This window comes from Danio aesculapii, chromosome 7 (assembly GCF_903798145.1).
Source record: "Danio aesculapii chromosome 7, fDanAes4.1, whole genome shotgun sequence".
Classification (NCBI taxonomy): Eukaryota; Metazoa; Chordata; class Actinopteri; order Cypriniformes; family Danionidae; genus Danio; species Danio aesculapii.
In genome coordinates this window covers 45,867,876-45,890,939 of record NC_079441.1, presented here as the reverse complement: position 1 = coordinate 45,890,939, position 23,064 = coordinate 45,867,876, and the positions used below count along the sequence as shown (strand labels likewise).

Genomic DNA, 23,064 nt, shown 5'->3' with positions numbered 1-23,064 from the left:
GTTGAAAACTGCTGTATGTTTACAGTAAATTTCTGTTAAATAAAACAAATGTATGGTAAACATGTTTACAGTAAATTACTTTAAAAATAGCAGTCGTAAGTGTAAATTCCTTTACAGTAAACTACTGTGTATAATAAATATACTGTAAAACTAACTACATTCTATTTCCGTAATAAACATAAAACAACTGTATTAAATATAATAGTATTTTATTGTAAAGTTCAGTTTTACAGAAAATTACCGGCAGCTGTGGTTGCCAGAACTTTACCGTAAAAAACACGGTAAAACACAAAAGACATTACAGTTGTTTGCCACAGATTTTACAACAATCAATCAGGTTTTTGAAATTGCAAAATGAACTAGTAAATACAGTCTATAGCAACTGAAGGCACAAACTATAATTATTAGATTTTAATGAAACTACATACAGGGACTGTGTTAAAACAGTTTGAGCTGATCCAATAACTTGACCAGTGTACTCACAAAGGCGTGTTGATGTTGGAAATAAAATGTGTCCATATATAAAAGTAAGGATAATCAATGAAGACATATACTGTACATCCATCAGGGCTGCTTGCTCTGGTTGAACAATAGTATTGAGCCCACACTTGACGGAAGACACAGGACTGTGTATGTTCCAAACTTGAAATGTAGTACTGCTTGAAGTCTTGCATGTAGTCACTATTTCAATATGGACTGGCATGATCTCTCTGCAGAAAACAGACACAAAGACAAGTTAGTTCAAGAGAAATATGCTTGAACTGAAATAAACTTAGTCTTCTTTTCTTTAATTGATTACCAATGAACTGCACACAAGCAACACCATAGAATTTTGTAGGCCACTTTAATAATAAATACAATAATTAATAATCAATATTAGGGCAAAAGATTGAAATAGACACATCTCAGCACTGAGCTATCATAAGTATTTGCTTCACTCTGTCAGCTTGGAGCCTAAATTCAACAATTCACACAATTTGTACTAAATCATCAGATAGGAGTCATCAGATACAATCCTAGTCATTCTTACAAAAAAATACACTAAAGTTTTCTAGGTTGAGTAATTGCTATAACTATAATAAAATAATTGTTTTTAAAAATATATATTTGTAGAAAAACTAGTTTAAATATAAAGTTGATAAAATATTTACATTGTGTGCCATTTTTGCTTTAAACTGCAATTAAAGATCTGTGTTGACAGTACATTTTTCAAAAGAGTATACAAACATCATTGTCTGCTATAAAGAGTCTTTTACTTTATCTTTTATTCCAAACCATTATTTTTAGTGTGTGGTCATAATTTAAGGGACAGTTGAGCAAACAATGAAAATTTTGTCATTAATTACTCACCTTCATGTTGTTCTAAAACCTTAAGACTTCTGTCCATCTTCAGAACACAAATTATTATTATTTTTATTTAATCTAAGAGCTCTTTCTGATCCTCCCACAGATAGCAATGCTCCTTGTGTGAAGCAATGATAATACTTTTGGGAAACATTTTCAACAACACTTCTGATGTATAACATGGTACACTGGGAGCATTACCCAGTGTATATCATAACACCAGTTACATCATCATAACATTTTTATTTAACTACTGATTACATGTACTTATTAAGGGAGGATAAGAAAGTTCTTGGACTAAATATAAAATATATTTTTGTGTGTTTAAAGATGAACAAAGGTCTTTCGTTTTTAGAACTACATGAACATAATAACAGAATTTTCTTTTTTAGATGAACCATTCCTTTAATGCATTATGCTAATATATTATTATAATCACAGTGTTGCAGGTATTGTTAATGCTGTTCTGTTGTCAACTATTGTTGTTTATTGATATAAAATTTGATGGTAAACACTATAATCTAAAGTTGTAAAATGATGTTAATAGACAAAAAAAATCGATTAACTCGAGGAAATCATGTGGCAAAGTAAAAGTATTTATTAATATACTTTTTAGGGCGACATGGTAGCGCAGTGGGTAGCACGATCGCCTCACTGCAAGAAAGTCGCTGGTTTGAGTCCCGGCTGGGTCAGTTGGCATTTCTGTGTGGAGTTTGCATGTTCTCCCTACGTTCGCGTGGGTTTCCTCCGGGTGCTCCGGTTTCCCCCACAGTCCAAACACATGCGGTATAGGTGAATTGGGTAAGCTAAATTGTCCGTAGTGTATGAGTGTGTATGGGTGTTTCCCAGTGATGGGTTGCAGCTGGAAGGGCATCCGCTGCGTAAAACATATGCTGGATAAGTTGGCGGTTCATTCCGCTGTGGCGACCCACAATAAAGGGATTAATATAGGGACTAAGTTAAAAAGAAAATGAATGAATAAATATACTTTTTACGCTTTGATTAATTCACATTTTAAAACATGAATTAAATTAATAGTTTTACAATTGTCTATTTATTTGTCCATTTAAATGGTAATTTATATAAATTTTTATGCTTCAATTATTAAATTGATAATTTGCTTCTTCATTTTATTTCTGACCAGCACTCCTGCTCCTCTATATAAATACACCTACTGTAGCTAAAACATAAATGCACCATTTATTTAATTTGTGTATTTATACTGTGTATCTTTTTTTAATTACAAAAATGAAATGATGAAATAACAATTTTTATCACCCACGACTGCTTGAGTCTACCTCGCATTTGTTACACCATACTATAACACTGCTTACCATCAATTATCCTTAAGACTGGCGTCTGACTGGGTCCAGACTTGACTGAAGAGAGGTCTCTTACACACAGGATACAATGTTCAGAAAACCGGAACTTTTAGAAGGTCCTCTCTGTGAACAGGGGAAAAGAAACAAAAAAGGAACAATTCTAACATTAATAGTTATTAAATAAATATAACTAATTTTAGCATTTACACAATAGCTACAGTAAATATTGCTGCAGTTTCGAAATATTGAGCAGTTTGTGTTATTTCCAACTCAAAAGAATAATAATAATAATGTAAACAATGTACATAAATATAATACAATTTAGCTGAGATTTTCTTTACTCTTTTTTTTTTTTTAAACACAAACAAACTTTACTAAGATGACAATGTGATGAATGTGTGGTAATATTGTTCTGTAAATGTGCAAGACAACTTTAGCAATATAATTTTTTATTATTTTTTAAAAGCTAGCATAAAATTAAGTTAAATATAAACTAAAATAAAATTACACTTCAGTTGAGATCAAGCATAAAAATCTGTTTTGAGATTGTAAATTAGGACAATCCACTGCTATACAAGGAAAGATTGGAAACACGTTTGGTTAATAAAATACTCTTTTAATGAAAGGTAATTTTAGTTCTACAATTTTGTGATACCAACAGAGTAAGGTTAGTTGAGCAACTGACCAAACAGTAGCATGTATGATCTGACAAATTGATGCATGGCAGTTAATTTAAAAGCTTATAATTTATATGTACTCACTGAAGCTTAGAGCCTGGCCACACCCCGTTTCTGCAAAGTTGGAAGCACCGAATTGCCCATCTGTGTAAGGTAAAGCAAGAGTTAAATAGGTTATTAGTACTTTTAAATTGATGTTTAATAATCAACAAAACTTACCCAAATTTATACTTGAAAGGACTCTTTTCCAAATAGAGACTTGTCAGGAAAAGAGAATCCTTGTTTTCAAACTCTGGCAGACATAAGAAAATATATTGTCCTAAATAAGACAAAAATGTTTCAAGCATATCTTTCACTCTTTTAAAAGCAGTATGCACACTACATGTACTAAATAAATGGCTACATTTAGGGAAAAACAACAGCTGTGCTTCACAAGCCGCTCAACAAGTTCAACACAACACATACCGTTATTGCAGCAACCAAAGTTGCAATCCTGATCTCTTTCCATTGTTTCCTGATGAACTTTAGTGTTGCTGTTCAATAAAGTGGATACAACAAAAATGTCTCATTAAAAGTGAATTTTTAAAAAAAATAAACATTATTAAAAAAAAAGTATTAATTAACACTTTTTGTCCAGAAATGTGTTTCCTTGAAGTCATCATCTAGTGAAGGTTGAATGCAGTGCCTGAAATGTGTTAGAAGATAAAAGCTTTAATTTTACACAATATGCAATATTTAGCTTATAGAATGTGTTTACACATGCTGTTTTGTGTAAAAATAATTACATAAATATTCTCAAGTGTTTAGTTTACTTACTTTTACGTAGATTCTTAGATTTTAGCAATCCCACCAGTCATTAACTTAATCTGAAGTGTCACAATAATCACTGAAAAAAAGGTGTCTGGAAAGCATTTTCCAAAAGGTTTATTAAACTACGCATGTAATCAGCCAAACACTCTGAACTCCTTGCTAGTACCAGAATATTTTGAAACAAAAAAAATAAATTAATAATAATTATAAATGCCAAAATCATAAGCATATAACACTATGTGCAGGGAGTATAATGAATTTGTTTTGTAACATCTTTAGAAAAATAAATTTAATATATAAATTTGCTCTTTCCCTCAATGAAAACTAGAAAAAAAATGGAACAAATGCAGCCTTTAACAAAAATGTCTGTTACATTGTACTTTTAACAAAATCTAGAATAAGCCAGTTTACCAATTAAACAAAAACAATGCTCAATAAAACATTATCATTAACCCAAATACTAAAAGCGTACTTTCTTTGTTGGTGGTTAACAGATAAGGTAAACTGAAAACTCAGTTAGTGGTGTATACGTGTTGTGTTAACACTTCAAATGATGTGAACTGAAAGTCCATATTTAACATGCCTCTCTCCACTCATGATCTGAGAGATCTGCAATGAGTGTGAGGACTCTTGGATTCACTGTTAGCTGTTTCTTGTTTTTCTTAGTTTCCACTTTTGTGCCCTTCTTGTGCCACAGTCATGTGACGTTAATTCGGTTGTTACAGATTGTGAAGATGACTGATAAGCCGACGAGTCTCTGTACAAGTCACTAATTGTGCTTTCTGTGAAATGTTTGTGTTTCCGTGACATGTGGGAGGTAAAGGAAGATTTAACTTTAAAAGCATCTGTGCATCCTCTTACTGGACAACTCACAACACGTCCTTCTACAATGTGGTCTTTCAAGTGTGCTATTAGAGATTTAGCATCTTCACACTGTCGATCACATAACGCCATTGCACATTTAATAGGCATAACATCTGTCCCGACAGCAACGTTAACAGGCGCATTTACGTTATGTTTTCTGTAAAAATGAGCCTTAAGCGATGCATATGTACAGAAAGTCTGTTTGCATTCGGCTGCAAAGCACTTAAATAAACGCGGTTCATTTCGGTGAAGTTTGCAATGTATTACATAAGCCCTCAATGATTTGACTGACTTGCCACAGAAATTGCAACTCAACATCGCTAATACTGATTCTGTAAAAATGTACTTTTAGTGTAGAACCGTGTTGTCAAACAGACTTACCTCGAAAAGAGAAGTGGAGTTAGCAGGTGCCAAAGATTTGCACTAAGCATCACAAGTTGAAGAGCGGGCGCGCTAAATTGGCGGCTGAAATATAAAATGTCGACAGTTCACGTTGGCTCATTGGGCGGTGCTATTCCGCCATTTTAAACAGTGTGCGCGCCCATTTTTCGCCAACTGAAATATAAAATAACGTTGACAGTTCACCTTCGTTTACTGAGTGGTGCTATTACTACATTTAAATATGCACTTTGAATAGTATAAATGTTCGTAATTTATACTCAAGTTAACAAGTAATTGTTAAATAAATACACTTTGCGTCAGACAAAAAGTCTTCTCCCAACTTCACAATTTGCAAGTTACCCTATGAAAAAATTTAAAATAGGCATTGGACTCACCACGTGCATTGCATGCAGATCGTGATTTTTTTTGTCTCTGCATGTGTGTTCATGTTTTTTACAGAATTTTTAAAACATGCTGTTTAATAATAAATAATCAATAATAAAACACATTTCATAATTAAAAACACTTTCATAATTGTCTTCATAATTCATCTTTTATTTTTGCTCATTCTAGCATCTTTTATTTCAACCTTTTATTTCAGCCTTTAACCTATATAGTTGTGATTAAATACAAAGTAATATGAAAAATCTAATATTTTTACAACATGATTACATAGTGGGCGACACGGTGACGCAGTGGGTAGTGCTCACAGCAAGAAGGTCACTGGTTCGAGCCCCGACTGGGCCAGTTGGCGTTTCTGTGTGTAGTTTGCATGTTCTCCCCGTGTTCACGTGGGTTTCCTCCGGGTGCTCCAGTTTCCCCCACAGTCCAAAGACAAGCAGTAGTGTATGTGTGTGAATGAGTGTGTATGGATGGACCCAGTAATGGGTTGCAGTTGGAAGGGCATCCGCTGTGTAAAACATATGTTGGATAAGTTGGCGGTTCATTCCGCTGTGGTGACCCCTGATGAATAAGGGACTAAGCCGAAAAGAAAATGAACGAATGAATGATTACATAAAGGTCGATATATTTGTATTTTTACAATTATATCTTGAATTTGTTTTTCATTGCCTTTAGCAATTAAATCTCAGATTTGATCCATAGGGCCTATTTAATGAACAATACACAAAAGTACAGTAAATTACAGAATATTATAACATTTTACATTAAAGACCTAAATAAAACAGCATATGCTGGTGATGTAGCCTATGTTTTGATGCCCGTATTCTGGTTTCAATGTAATATCTTGGCCCTGACCACCATTGAGACCAGCAAGACCAGCATTGAAACCAGCATACCTTACCAGCATATGCTGTTTTTTGTTTTTGTTTTTCAACAAAGTGGATGGTTTGACCAAAAAAAAAAAAAAATGTCATTAATCATTTTCGGAACAGAAATTAAAATACTTTGGATTTAACATTGTAATTTGTGGCGTAAGAACCCTTGCTGTCTATGGGAGGAACTACGATTAAATCTAAAATATATTAATTTGTGTTCTGAAAATGAACAAAGGTCTTACGGGTTTGGATTTTTTTCTTTTTGAGTGAACTATCCCTTTTATTTGACTAACATATACCATTCTTTTAACCTCTTGTTACTGTAGAATTTAAAGTAAGTTTCTGTAGAATTTTTGAAGGTTTTATGTTGTAAATTTCATAGTACACATCAACAAAATGTGTTTTTACACAGAATTATACTGTTGATTTTAGGGTAATTACTTGCTTGAGAAGTTACGGTATTTTTTTATTTATTTCACCAAAAAAATATATTTTTACTGTAAAAAGTTGTATTTATTACATATTAAAAGAGTAAAAATTAAAGTTATGTACTCTTTCTTAAATTACGGTGATTTAATGTATGTAATACAGTCATATACTATTTTGGTTTAAATAGTCTTTTACTGTTGCTGCTTTACAGTTTTTTACTGTAGTTTTCACTGACATTTTTTACAGTGTACATTTTGTGGCTGATATCTGCTCTATAGAGATAGGAAACATGAAATCCTATTTACTATTGTCTATTTAGAGACTGTTTTCATCATGATGTTCCTTAAAATATGCATTTTTGTTATATGTGTGACATAATTTGAATTTAAAAAACTGAGTGGGGAAAAAAAGATTATCTCATCTCTTAAACAAACAAACAAACAAACAAACAAACAAATAAAAAAGCAAGTAGCGTTTATTTATTTTTATCACAGCTCTGCCAGTAAGTGTGCTATATACAGCATACTTATTCTGAAAACGTAGCCCAATATATATTTCTGGAGATCGCAAATTATGGAGCCAGAGCTACGTATGGCTGCATTTCATCTTTAAAATAAACGATACAGGGCGGTATGACGCCGTTCCTTTTCATGCTAACTAGCTCACTGCTTCCATATTGATGGCTTTCCTGCTGCTTCTAGTTTGCACAGTAGCTCAAAATGTACGTCTGCGGACTTGAGATGCAGAGTGGAGTTGACTGCAACACTGGGGTTCAAGTCGGGTGAAGAAAGGTTCCAGAAAGCAGATAACACAAAAACAAAAGCTAAAAGGTAAAATAAAGAATTAAATAACAGGGTGAGAATGTGGTAAAGTCTGGAAACGTGGTAAAAATCAGACGAGGGCTTTTCTTTTTCTGAATTGCTTTTAAAAACACTGTCGGTTGGATTTAGGGAAGTGGGTGGGCGGGTCAATCAGTGCTTTTTAAAACACTATTGGGTGGGTTTAGGGAAGGGGAGGGTGGGTCAGTCGATTGGTCAGTCATTCAGTCAGTTAACAGTCAGTCGACAGCGGCCTCTGGTGGATTTGTGTGAGAACCGCAGGCATGAATGGCACCTGCGAGAGAAATTTGAAATCTAAAAAAGCGTACTCAGCAGCCTCTGGTGGATTCGCGAAAACACAAACTGCAATAACCGTACCTCCTGGGACGTATTTTGCTCTCTCCAGAAATGTATATAGGGCTACGGAATCAGAATGAGCCCGGGTTGACAATATAGCAATAGTGTATTGAAGGGGGCAGGAGATGTTTATTTCTTTACAGGTTAGTGTTAGTTTTTTTTTTTTCATCTCTTGTTCATAAAGATAATTTATTTTTTCTTTATCTTTAGAATTTTAGTCTTTATAATCATCAATAAAGAATAATTTGACAATGTCAGAAAGTAGAGAGCATTTGATTGGTCAGAAGATTTGATGAAAAAGTATGACATCAAAAAAAATGGCTGAACCCAATTGCTAATGTTGTCGCATTTTTGGAGCACACTAGTTTATAGATAATCTTAAGACTGGCCTCTAAAACATTTTAATTTCACAGGGATTTTAAATATTGCAGATTTACTTTTCACCCACCCAGTATTACAACATTTCTCAAATTTCACACACACACACACACACACACACACACACACACACACACACACACACACTCAACATAAAATCACATGCATAAGGACTCTGAATGTGGATTTGAATAAGACTTGGTTCAGAGGCACTGACCTGTAAACATAATTTGCCGCCTTATTTAGGGATAAATTGCCATTTGAATTGAAAGTGAGAACTTAAAGTGGTTTTAAACTGTCACAAAATCCCTGCTTTTTCAATTATTATTATTATAGTAACACACTTTCATGAGGAAACTTTGCTTACTTATTTTTCATGCACCCCAAAACTGGTGCCAACTCATTTTGTCGTTGCTTTATTATAGATGTGTAATTAATGTGTTAAACTTACAGATGTACCTTTACCTTGAAAAGTGCTGGGTTATATAAGGTATTTACATGGTTATCAACCTAAGTAAAATTTTGTTTTGGACTACCAACAGTGGCAATAAAAATCACTTTACTGCAGAGTTACATTTTCAACATCATATATGTAGAGATCAAGATTGGAAATCATAATAAACAGTAACTATCTAACTATCATATTTAATGTGATTCATGTTGAAATGGAGTTAACACATTTTTGACTTTTTTTAATGTGACTTCACTTCAGTACTTCATTGCAAAAGTGTTTTATTTTAGTTAACAAAACAACAATAATACACTAAACAAACAAACAAATAAATAAATAAATATAGTGCATACAGTTGGAAGTCAGAATTATAAACCCCCTGTTTATTTTTTTCCCAATTTCTGTTCAACAGAGGGATTTTTTTTCAACACATTTCTAAACATAATAGTTTTAATAACTCATTTCTAATATCTGATTTATTTTATCTTTGCCATGATGACAGTAAATAATATTTGACTAGATATTTTCAAGACACTTCTATACAGCTTAAAGTGACATTTAAAGGCTTAACTAGGTTAATTAGGTTAACTAGGCAGGTTAGGGTAATTAGGAAAGTTGTTGTATAACGATGGTTTGTTCTGTAGACTATCAAAATATATAGCTTAAAGAGGCTAATAATTTTGACCTTAAAATGGTTTATAAAAATATTTAAACTGCTTTTATTCTAGCTGAAATAAAACAAATAAAACTTTCTCCAGAAGAAAAAATATTATCAGGCATACTGAGAAAGTTTACTTGCTCCTGTAAAACAGTATTTGGGAAATATTTATAAACGAAAATAAATCTTAGGGGTCTAATAATTCAACTGTATATACATGCATTTTTTTTTCCAATATTTTGCATGGATCCATGTATCCAATGTATGAATCTTTCTATTTCTGAAGATAAAATTAAAATATTATTTTAATAAATACATCTGTTTAATAAATCAGTTTTTTTTTAAATGGACCAAATTATATTACTTATATTCACTGAGAAAGGGATAAAAATATTTATGTTCAAAATGGGGTGTACTTCAATTATGCTGCATATCATAACCTAAAGAAATAAAGGATAAATTGATTACTGATAAGTTGATTGCTATTTACATGGTGACACATAAATAGTAAAAGTGGTTGAGATGACTGTCTTCTAAAGGAATTTACTAATCAACATGTCACTTCTATCCTTTATCGCTACAGAATAATGTATTATTAGTATTATTATTATTATTAGTAGTAGTAGTAATTAGTAATGCTCCGATCGAACAGCATTGGCCGATAATCACATTTTATGACTTGATCGGTACTCGCCAATCTGGCCGATTTGATGAACCAATCACAAGTGTTTGTTTACGTGTTTACACACAGAGGAACCAGACGTGTTGGAGAGCAAAATATTAGAATAGTCTTGCATGTATTTAGGAACACTTTTTTACATATTTAAGAACTGAAAGTTCTGTGTTTTTGGCAATATTGCCAGTTCACTTAAAAACTGGCTGAACATTTTAATGAAATAAAAAAAAAAAACGTAAAAATATTTTTTTTAAACTTTTAAAATTTTTTATAATATAGCCTACCTTTTTGTAATATACTTACTTCAATAAACAAATATTTATTTAGGTGTGCATTTTAACTTTATATGCATAAAATATGAACTTCAAACTTTTTCTTGATTGAGACATGTCAAATTCTTCCTCCATCAATTGCAATGTTTCCAAATTGCTTTGTTAGTTGTTTTTCTTACTATTTTCTTTATCTGTGCTATCTATTATTTTCTGGAAAGCTGCTTCTGACCATGACATGTCCACACTAAATGGGAATAGTGAAGTTTTTGTGAAGTTTTAGTTATTAGTGAGATTTTTTTTCCCTATCCGCTGTCGCCAGTGGCTTGCATGGTTCGGGATCTGTAGAGCTGCGCATCGTTGGATTTACTCTTCAGTGTTTGGACTCTCAGTAGTGATTTTAAACCACACTGAACTGAGCTAAACTGAACTGAACTTAAACACTACAAACTGAACTACACTGTTTCAATTTGCTATGACCTTTTATATGAAGCTGCTTTGACCCAATCTACATTGTAAAAGCGCTATACAAATAAAGGTGAATTGAAGTGAATTGATGTTTAAGGGATTATATACAACATCCTTCATTTATTCTCTTAGGTAAGGCAAGATGTGAATCGGTACTCGGTATCAGCCAATCACCATGACAAGGAATCGGTACTCTGTATCGGCTGCAAAAGTTTTGATGGGAGCATCCCTAGTAGTAGTAATAGTAGTCGTTGTCGATGTCACTGGCCTATGAACATTTTCTGCTTGTTGTCAAACTATTTCAGAACTGTAACAAGAGGCAATTCAATCCTATCTCAATTTTAAAACAGCTGCCATAACATGGTTTTATTTCCATATTTATCAATTTGTGGACATTTTTGGATTAGCTGAAGCTATAGAAATTCAAAATGTAAAACAAAAAATAGGTTAAGACCATTGTTATTGTTTACATCCCTCAAAATTGTCTAAAATGTTTTAAGACCCCATTCATAAAATGAGCAAGAACAGTTCTGTCATATTGCATTTTTGGTATCCAAAGAAAAAAACAAATGTTTTAAAAAACTGATTTATCAACGCAATAATATTCATTTTTGGTATCCCTTTAAAGATTTTCCCGTTAAGACTTCTCACAATCAACAATTTAAGATACCTGTTTCTCCATAGCATTATTTTGTAAACCTCCTCGCATTATTTAACAAAAAAAAAAAAAACACACACAGTAAGAGTAAATATCACGGACGCCCCTCATGTACACACACAGACCAGCTCCAACCGCATCTCAAACAAAGAGCACCATTCCTCCCCATAAGAAGCAGACAGACACACATACACACACACGTCCATACGGCTCTCCGCCCACCGCATAAGAGACACGGCGTATGTGTTTTAAAAGGTGAAGGGGTCCAGAGGGCCTAGCTGTATCTGATTTTTTGACAAAGAGCAGCACGGCCAGAAATCAATAGCTCCTGTTCAGGGTGAAGCCACTGAACACGGCCGAACACTCACTGGCCTCTCTCTCCAACCCATGCTGAACCCAAACAAGCAAAGAATGGACTGACAACGCTTTTGACACTAGCCGTTTATTAGGCGCCTCGCGTTGCTAAAGCCAACCTAGCCCCCGCTAGCAGGCTGGCATTGTTGACGAGGTGACCATAGCGTAGCTGGGGACGTTTCGCACGACGCTCCATTTGTCAGGGTCAGCGTCAGGAAAATTAGTGTTTATTCTTGTCAAAAAAAAAGCATGTGATGAATTGGTTTATTTATATGCTAAGGGATTTTTGGATACCGCCTCTCATGCTCACTGGCGCTCACCTACAAAAGCAATAATTTCACCCTGGCTTGGTTGCAGGAGCTTAACGTTGCATACGTGAACAGCGGAGGAGCATGTAAACACGGCTGCTGACAGCAGACATAAGAGGCCGGGCTGGAGACATTAACCTTGAAGGGAATTCAGACAGAGACTATTACTGAAGCTGACATTTTTCACACAGGGAACAAACCACGAAGCATTATAAACAATGCTTGAAGAGGCTAATTAATATATTTCCATTTTTAAGCAAGCAATTTAGCTCGCAGCATATATCATTATAAGTGTGAACGGAAAGTGTGATGTGAGAAAATCATTCTTTGCTAATTTACACTTTCTCCGTGCAATTTGTATCTTAATAAATAGACTTAATTGTAAATACTTGTTTCTAGTTTTGGTTTTGCGAGCAATCAAAACAAAACTGGTCTAGCACCCAAAGTCATTCAAGAACGCAATTATAATCTAGCTATAAACATTTCTTTTTCTTCTTCTCTCTTTTGGATCCTCACTATTGTGCTCTCGACAAAAATGCGGAGGTGCAAAAGTGATTTCTGACAATCAGTCTATTTCGGCAAGACCTGAAAGAGTCATTACTATTAAACATAATAATGGCTTTTAAATAGTCACGTTGTGCTTTGACGTGGTGAATAATTTAAGGTTGTCATTGTGTGTGCCCGCTGCCCCGGCCCTGTTTAGTGTGAAGATGCCCGGTCAGGTAAAGCCGTACCTGAGACAACAGTCAGCAGACTGCCACATTTCCTTGAATTATTTATTTATTTCCCCCCTCCTCTTCACGTTTATTTCGAGCGGCGTTAATTATGCTCGCGCAAGCTGTTAAGCTGTCGTCTGCCGATTAACAGAGTCAAGCGCAGACCCACTGCTGCCACCAGTGCGCGGCAAATGGGACGAGGAGGAGGAGGGGGAAGTAACAGAAAGATCAGTTTTGTGACAGCATTTGTTAACTCAAACGGAGGGCCATAAAAAAGTATGCCGTCTTTTAAAGGCAACGCAAGCAAACAATTTGGAGCACGCTTCATTTGCTGAACGTCCCTGCTAATTAAAGACGCAGTTGCACAATGCAGCAGTGCATTAAAAGTTAAAACAAATTGCTCATCTTGGCAACGTAATTCAACTTGAGTCCACGACTTCCAGCAGTTTCCACTTTCGCAGTCATTGCACTTGGGCCTGCACATGGATTCAAGTTGTTCATGCTCAAATGACGCTCAAGAGGATGACATAAACACAATTACACTATATATACAGCAGTCAAATGGCACATGTGTGATCAGTTTACTGCATGTTTACTTTGTCTTTATAGCATTAGTAACAAAAGAAAATCATTGTTATGAATTTATTTATTTATTTATTCATTTATTTATGTTTCTGAGAAAAAGAAAGGGGTGACACGGTGGCTCAGTGGTTATCACTGTCACCTCAAGAAGATTGCTGGCTAAAGTCCCGGCTGGGTAAGTTAGCATATTTGTGTGGAGTTTGCATGTTCTCCCTGTGTTCACATTAGTTTCCTTTGGGTGTTCTGGTTTTCCCCACAGTCCAAACACATGCGCTATAAGTAAATTGAATAAACTAAATTGGCTGTAGTGTATGTGTATACGTGTGAGAGTGTATTGGTGTTTCCCAGTACTGGGTTGCAGCTGGAAGGACATTTGCTGCATAAAACGTGCTGGATAATTTGGTGGTTCAATCTGCTGGGGTGACCCCAGATTAATAAAGGGACTAAGCTGAAAAGAAAATGAATGAAAGAAGAAAGTTGAACATTGAACCAATTTCAATGAATTTAACACACACACATACACACACCCACATTTGAATACTTTTGGTATATAATGGCAGGGTCATTTATTTTTTATTTTTCTTTTTTTTTTTTTACAGTTTACGTTTAGTCATTTAGCAGATGCTTTTATTAAAAGCAATTTACAAATGAATGTAATAGAAGCACTTCAGGTCACCAGAGAGAAGCAATATATAAATTTCATTACAAGTTTAGCATTGTGTGTGTGTGTGTTTTTATTTAATATTATTTTTTTTTAATTAAAAAAGCAGTAAATGACTAACTAATGAGTTATTTTGTTAGTTGGTTAGGTGTTGATGAAACTGATTTGTAAAATGTTGGCCAGGGACAGCCTTTCTTTCATCTGTGTGTTTGTTTCTTGGTTTTTTTACACATTTAAAAGGCAATCAATCAACAAATAAATAAATAAATTTTATTATTAGCCAGTATTCTGTAAACTTTCCATTTTTGAACTATCCCTAAATGTATTATTTTCATCTTTTCTTCTAGCTTGATTTAGAAGGAGCCAAAAAAGCTGAGCTACAAGGTAAAACACTACCTTAGCTTAATGGGTTCAGAACATCATGAGGGATTAAGAAATGATAACAGATTTCTTTTAAGAAAAGTAAAAGCTTATCATAGTTTTATAGCATAAATAGTATAGCATTAGGTTCATTGCACACCGAGTCTGAAATGGTCAATTTTGATTGCTGTAGGGGAGTGTATCTGCATAAAAGATAGGCATTTGTTTAAATTACAAATTAAGTTCAAGACAGAAGAAAAAAGATTCAAATAAACTGAGATTTATGAATTTTCTGGTTGAGTCAAACAGTATTCATAAACAGAAATTAAATAATCACTGTATAATAATAACAGCAACACAACAATCTAACGTTTTCATTGAGTAAATAATTAAATAATGTACACTTTGTTACATTTTTTTTGTGCCCAAATGGCTTAAAATTGCTTAAAATGGCGACAGTTACAGGGCTTAAAAACACATGCAAACAAAAAATTTAAATCACTCAGACGATGTTGCTAACTGTAATGTCTGGTCAATTCTAATATAATAATTTATAATTATAAAAGTACATTACAGTTTACTGCGATGTGGCTATTACACAATGTGATATCGATGCAGGAACGATATATTGTGCAGCCCTACTTCAGACTGTTTGAGTATGTAAGTGTGTTTCTTGTGAAGCCAGGAACATTGTCAGTATTTCTCAAATCATTCTCTGGTGAATCCACAAATGACATGTCTTTTCTCTGGTCACTTGGATTTATTCTGAGCATCAGTCACGTATGTGTTCTCCTTGGAGTGAGTGGTCATGCAAGTTCACTGACTTTCACCACTGAAGCACTTTCTGCTGCCACTTTGTAGCATCACATTACCCTAATGAGAACACGACTGGAAAGAAAGTGACAGAAAACTGCCATGGATGAGCTGCATGTCAAAATTCCTTTATTTTAGACTTTTTTTTTTTTTTCTTCATCATCTTTTGTGAATGTAGGCAAAGAGATTATGGGGATGCAGTCATCGTGTGTTATGCCGCAGGCTGATGGCCAGCACTACAACCGTCCTGTCCGTACTGATGTTTCAGCCTTCTGCTCAAAAAGCATCTGAGAGAAAACAGCCGAAACAGACAAATGCCTTCACGCTTGATACAGTCCAAGGCTTCTCTTGCTTTCGCTATCTTCTACTCCCTTTTCTTTAAACCTTGAACAAATTGTGTTGTGTGATGGGTCAGAATCGCAATCTGGCACCATTAACTCTGACAGAAATCCTACTGTGCGTAACGCAGACTCAGAGACTGGCATTTACGATCCCCAGACGCATCAATCAGCTCACCTCATCTAGGGAGTGATAAATGCAATCATGCAAAATTCCTCCTAAATCAATGTAGTCGTATCACTGACAAAACACAACCCGCGTCGTGGAGGGACACGGTGGGGAATGTTTGTGTCCTTTGTAATTCCTTGTCCCCAGCAACACCATTCGCCGAATGGTCGTACCCCATCCCGACTCCACCCACAGCTTGGCAATCTCAGTAAAAAGGATGACGCTTTAGAAGGAGAAAGTTTATGTGGCACATCGGCCTGATTAAATGCCCACAGATCTGAATGTAATGGGCTCCTTTTACTTCATTTTGCCAGAGATTTATGGGTGTGACTGGAAATGAGTGGCAGGGTTTTAAAACGGTCAAACACTGAAGGAGAGAAACTCCCCTTTATCCCTGTACTGGGCAGAGCAGGAGTGCTTTAGTGAGACTGAAGGTGACTGGACAGTATGCTGGTTTCAGCACAACATTAGAAGACATTAAGTGTAGTAATAAAGGGATAAATCACACACACACACACACAAAATAATAATAAATAAATAAATATGATTTTAATTTACTCATTGACGGGCCATTCAAGATACAGGCAAATTTTAGATAAGTGCGAGGCCCTAGTTATACATATCATGCAAGTCAATGGATCCCAAAACTTTCAGAATAAAAAAGCAAACAGGAAATATAAAATTAAGGTCATATAAAGTAAAATGATCAGTCTGTACAATAAAATAAATAATATTTACAGCAGTGTTATCTAATTAACAATCTCCGACAAGCGGGCTGGAGTGTTATTGGGTTTGCAAATCACTCTTTTAACCGGATCACCAGATTAACCAGACACATTTGTCTGAAAGAGTTTGTGGCTCAAGCCAGTAAAAATCAAAACTTACTCTTGGGTATTGCAAGGAGTCTTGCTGTTACTGTATGATTTATTTATTTATTTATTTATTTATTACTATAATAGTGATATTAACAAATTTGTCAGTATGATGAACCATGATTGTCATCCTCTTTTTTTTTTCACACAGTCCAAACATGTGCAAGCTCTTTTAGTTCAAGATTAATTGAGCGCCAGTGTTAAAGGGAATGACACAGGAAGTCATTTTACCTACAGTACAGTGATCAGATTGTATAATTAATGTCATATTAGATCAATTATGTATAATTGTAATTGCATTGATACTGTAGATATTGAATAGTGTCTACTCATTACTTGAAACTAAGGTGTGCAGTATGTATTTATATAATTTATTTCATTTTATTTAATAGTATGCTTACATTTTATAAATCCTTTCTTACATAATCTATTTTTTTTCTACAAGATTGACAAAGTTACTAGCATCTTGGATGGCCTGAGGGCAAGTAAATGAATAGCTAACTTTCCATTTTTGAACTATCCCAAAATGTATTATTTTCTTCTTCTAACCTGGTACAAAAAGAAGCAAGAAAGCTGAGCTTACTGGTACTGTAGAACACACACTTAACTAACATACACATAGGAATTGTTCAAAGAAACATCAAATAAATAAAATAAAATGAATTTATATAAATTGAGTGGTTAATCCAAATTCAGTCACGCACAGGCATGAACAGAAGACAGAAATATCTCAGGTTTCATTAAAAATGCCATAGTTTGTGCTTTGAAGATGAACCTTGTACTTTTATGGGTTTAGAACATAATGAGGGAATAAGAAATGATAACAATCGTTTTGATAACAATAATAACTTTCTAAAAAACATTTAAAAAGAAAAAAAAGAAAAAAATCATTATCATAGTTTTGTAGCACAAATAAGATATTCATATTATTTGACTTCACGTTGTGTCAGTCACGTTTTCATTGAAACTTTCATACGTCATAAAAAAAAATCCAGATTGGTTTAAAAATTATTTTATTAAAAATGACAATTTTTTATTTTTTGCATTCATTGCATGTATTTTGAGAGATGTTTTGACCATTCACAGCCACCATAAAAGCGGAAATCAAAATCTAAAATGGCATCTGACAAATTATAAATTTCAAAGCACAGCTTACTTTGACAAACAAAATGTAGATTATAAAGACAAATTGTGTCAGATGGTTGAGAACCACTGCTATAGTCAAGGCAGACCTAACCCATAAGCGAGGTAAGCAGCCGCTTAAGGCCATGGGGAATTAGGGGCCCCCTTGTATTAATCATATAGCTCTTGTATACATTTTCTATCACGTTGTAAAAATCTGTCTATAACTTTTAAGATTTAAACATTATTGATTCTTTTCAAAACCTGGGGCCCATCAAATAAATAAAATAAAATGAATCCATATGAATTGAGTGGTTAATCCAAATTCAGGCATAAATACATACATACATACATACATACATACATACATACATACATACATACATATATATATATATATATATATATATATATATATATATATATATATATATATATATATATATATATATATATATATATATATATATATATATATATATATATATATATATATATATTTGTTCTGTAGACTATCGGAAAAAGATATAGCTTAAAGGGGCTAATAATTTTGAAAATATTATATAGAAATATATATATAATAATATATAGAAAATATATTATCAGACATACTGTGAAAACTTCATTGCTCTGTTAGACATCATTTGAGAAATACTTAAAAAGAAAAAAATTTCAATGGGGGGCTAATAATTCTGACTTTAACTGTATATATATTCATTCATTCATTCATTCATTTTCTTGTCAGTTTAGTCCCTTTAATAATCTGGGGTCGCCACAGCGGAATGAACTATCCAGCATTTGTTTAACGCAGCGGATGCCCTTCCGGCCGCAACCCATCTCTGGGAAACATCCACACACACTCACTCACACTCATTCACTACGGACAATTTAACTTACCCAATTTACCTGAACCACATGTCTTTGGACTGTGAGGGAAACCGGAGCACCCGGAAGAAACCCATGCGAACGCAGGAAGAACATGCAAACTCCACACAGAAACGCCAACTGACCCAGCAGAGGCTCGAACCAGCGACCTTCTTGCTGTGAGGTGAAAGCACAGCATATATATATTTTATAATATGCAGTTTATTCTTCAAAAATGCAAGGGCCCCATACCTAAAATTTCTTAGGGCCCCTAAATCACTAAGTCCGACCCTGGCTGTAGCCTATTGTGAGCTAACATTTTCGTTAATATGCATCAGACTCCGTGTACAAGGTTTGTGTGTGATACATGTTTGGGATAAAAAATAATAAAAAGCATATGAACATTTTAGACTTTTGAAGTTCAGTCCTTCTTTGTTATAATTGTTATAATGGTACTTTATGGAAAGTGAAAGTCCTACAATATTGAAACGACCATAAAATGAGTAAATGATGACAGACTGATAATTTTTGGGTACGCTAATCCTTAAAGTATGCACACACTGCTGCATCTCCATCGTTACTTCCTCTGTATGATATCAGCCTTATTGCAAATGTGATGTGAAGCCAGTGCACACTTGAGACTGATGCGCAGCGCCAGTCAACAGTGTGGGGACAGCACATCTAAACACGGCTGTCTTCCCAGAGTGCAGAGACACGTCCCTCTATCTTGCTTTTTCCCGCCGAACACGGTGCCGCAGATAACATTAGCACATCATTCCAGTAATGTGCCCTAATCTTCAAAAAACATGCCCCCACTAGGCTAACCGCGGGCCTCCAAAAAGATATGCCGAAGCAGTCAATTATTCATCAATACCCCATTTATTAAGCCTTTAATGTCATTTATATCGCCCTTTATAAGTGCTGCCTCATGTATAATGAAGCACACACAGACTCTGCACATAATTTATCATGTTTATGGTGTGCTGAATATATTATTCATCAAGACGAACCAATCATTAGGAGTCACTGCGTCACATTAGCGTCAACAGAAGATGGACGCAACGTGAACCATGTGTGCCAGGGTGTGTGAAAGAGCGGGGGGACGCAGGCGTCGAGAATGACCATAGAAGTAGAGTAAGCGTAGCATTAGCGCCAGCGGCTAATGCGCAGAGAGAGGCTAATGCGGTGATCGGGGACTAGCGTTGAATAGCTTGCATCCCTCCCTCTTAGCATGTCAACAGAAATCAGCCATGAATCTGCATTCGGACGACTCTTGTCTTCTGTCTGCTCGACTAAAAGGCCAAAGATGCCACGTTTCATCTTGAAGACGAGAAAAGGAGTGTGGAAGTGTATGTACTCCAGAGATAAATATGTTTTTTTTTTTTTTTTTTTCTTAGCAATACATAAGGTTTGACACATTGTATTGTCAAGGCTCCCTGAATTCGATCTTGCCTTTGTCACGTATTTCTGCTGTACTCTGTGCTCCTCATCTCATCTTCTGTCTCTCCTCAGTCCCGGTGACCAGCTCACTTTTACAATGCTCAGTTTGGTTTCAATTATTCATATGGCAGGAGGGACCATTCAGCCTGGCCTTTTGGTGAAATGCCACAAAGACATTAACCTATATATCTCCATGATGAGAAGTGGAGACCTAAAATAATGGAGGAAAGAATCCATTCTAAAACCAAATGTTACCTTTGCATGTGAATGGAAGATGACAGATATGTGAATTATGGGTGGATTTGCAACAGTTGCTCTCTTAGCGCGATCGATAAATCGGAGGCAAAATGTTCAGGTTAGGTCAGGTCTCACGTGTTAGCCTAAAAGTACTGACGAATGTTTAAAACGAGATGCTTATGTCTGAAAAATAAAACAGTTGGCATCGTCAATGATGAATTAAACGCGTGTTAAAATTGCGCTGAACTGCAGCACACTGCTTTGGAGTAATTGAACAACACCTATGCAGATGTTATCTGGCTATTCTTTCTCTCCGGGTGCAACTACAAGATATTCTGTTTTGCTCAGCAGGAATCTATATTCATTGGTGATAAGAGCACACACATTTGTCATTTCAGGGCCGGTGTGTAATAAGCAAACGAGGAGGATTGCACCAAGGTAAAGCAGCCTTTCATGGTCCTGCCCACAGATATTTGGTGCTGTTTGTGCAGAGACAAGAGCGGATTACAGAGCACACACTCTTGTCAAGGCTATTGTGGCAGGTGACACACAGTTTGCTTCATGTGCCATTGCTAAGAATAGATTATTTTAATAAAATACTATTAACTGTGTTTCCCAGTGATGGGTTGCAGCTGGAAGGGCACCCGCTGCGTAAAACATATACTGGATAAGTTGGCGGTTCATTCCGCTGTGGTGACCCCTGATTAATAAAGGGACAAAGCGGAAAGGAAAATGAATGAATGAATGAAAAAATGAATGAATGAATGAACTATTAACTGTAAAGAGCAATGGCTTCCCAGGGCTTATATTTTTTGTTGTTGTTGGTTCAATTTTTTGGACTTCAGTAGCAACAATAAAATACGTATTTTTATTTACAACAACAACGACAATAATGATAATTGTGTTATAATTGATGTTGTTGTAAATTGTTATTATTATTATTACATTTATGGAGATCGTGAATTATGTGGCCAGAAGTACGTATGGCTGCATTTCATCTTTACAACGAACGCTACGGGATGGTATGACGCCATTCCTTTTCGCGCTTCGCTGACCACTTGTCTCCATATCTCAACCTTTCCCACTGTTATCAGTTTGCCCATGTAGCTCGCCATGTATGTCGGTAGACTTGAGACGCAGAGAGGAGCTGACCACAACAACAGGGTTTAAGTCTAGTGAAGAACGGTTCCAGAAAGTGGGTAGGACAAAAACAGAAGCCCAAAAATAAAATAAACAAGTAAATAACAGTGTGAGAATGTGGTAAAATCTGAAATCGTGGTAAAAATCAGGCCAGGGCTTTTGTTTTTTTGGATTGCTTTTTAAAACTGTCGGTTGGGTTTAGGGAAGTGGGTGGGCGGGTCAAATGCTTTTGAAAACACTATTGGTTGGGTTTAGGGAAGGAGGAGGGTGGGTCAGTTGATTAATCAGTCAGTCAGTCAACAGCGGCCTCTGGTAGATATACATGAGAAAAGCAGGCACGAATGGCCTAGCGAGGGAAAAGTAAGATCTGAAAATGCACACACAGCAGCCTCTGGTGGATTTGCAAAAGCAAAAACTGCAAAAAAAACATACCTCCTGGGACGTATTTGGCACTCTCCAGAAATGTATATAGTGGTACATTTTCAGTATGAGCCTGAGTTGCTTATACACTACGGCCAACTTAGTTTATTTAATTCACCTATAGCGCATGTGTTTGGACTATGAGGGGAAAATTAAGCACCCGGAGGAAACCCACGCGAACACGGGGAGAACATGCATACTCCACACAGAAACACCAACGGGTCCAGCTGGGAACCAGCGACCTTCTTGCAGTGAGGCGACAGTGCTAACCACTGAGCCACCGTGCCACCCTTATTATTATTAGTTGTTGTTGTGGTGGTAGGTACATTTTTTAATAAGAAATTAGTAAATATATTTAGTAAATATATAGTATATTTTTAAATTTTATTGAAATTAATAATAGTTTATCTTGTAAAACAACCTGTGTATTGCTATATACAATATGTTGTAATGCAACATAAAATGCAGTTTATGTAATGACAAAGCTAAGATGTCTTAAATGTCACATGACATGATTCTATTTAAGTCATTTTAATATGCATATTTGGTGCTTTATATTTCTCATTTTTATGAATACTAAAAATGGTTGTGATGCTTAATGTTTTCTTTTCACCTGCTGCTTATTTTACAAATGACTCCGTGCAGATAATCTTGGTTACTCTTTATTTAAAACTATTTGTTCACAGCACTAAACTAAATCTAAAAAAGAGTGGTGATTTACATTTGATTTTGTTAGGAATATGACACGGTGACTACTTCTCTGGTGTATTTATTGTATACCATTGCATAACATAGGTTAAGTTAAAAGACTCATTCAATTATTTAAGACAG

At 35.1% G+C, this 23,064-nt stretch overlaps 1 long non-coding RNA gene across 1 annotated transcript; it reads right to left on the bottom strand.

The window, feature by feature from the left end:
- Positions 1-225: 225 nt before the first annotated feature.
- Positions 226-3,636, bottom strand: LOC130232929 (uncharacterized). Its single transcript, XR_008838148.1, has 4 exons — positions 3,563-3,636; positions 3,428-3,487; positions 2,679-2,789; positions 226-710 (listed from the first exon to the last, which is right to left on the bottom strand). It is a non-coding gene; the product is annotated as an uncharacterized LOC130232929 (long non-coding RNA).
- Positions 3,637-23,064: the final 19,428 nt, after the last annotated feature.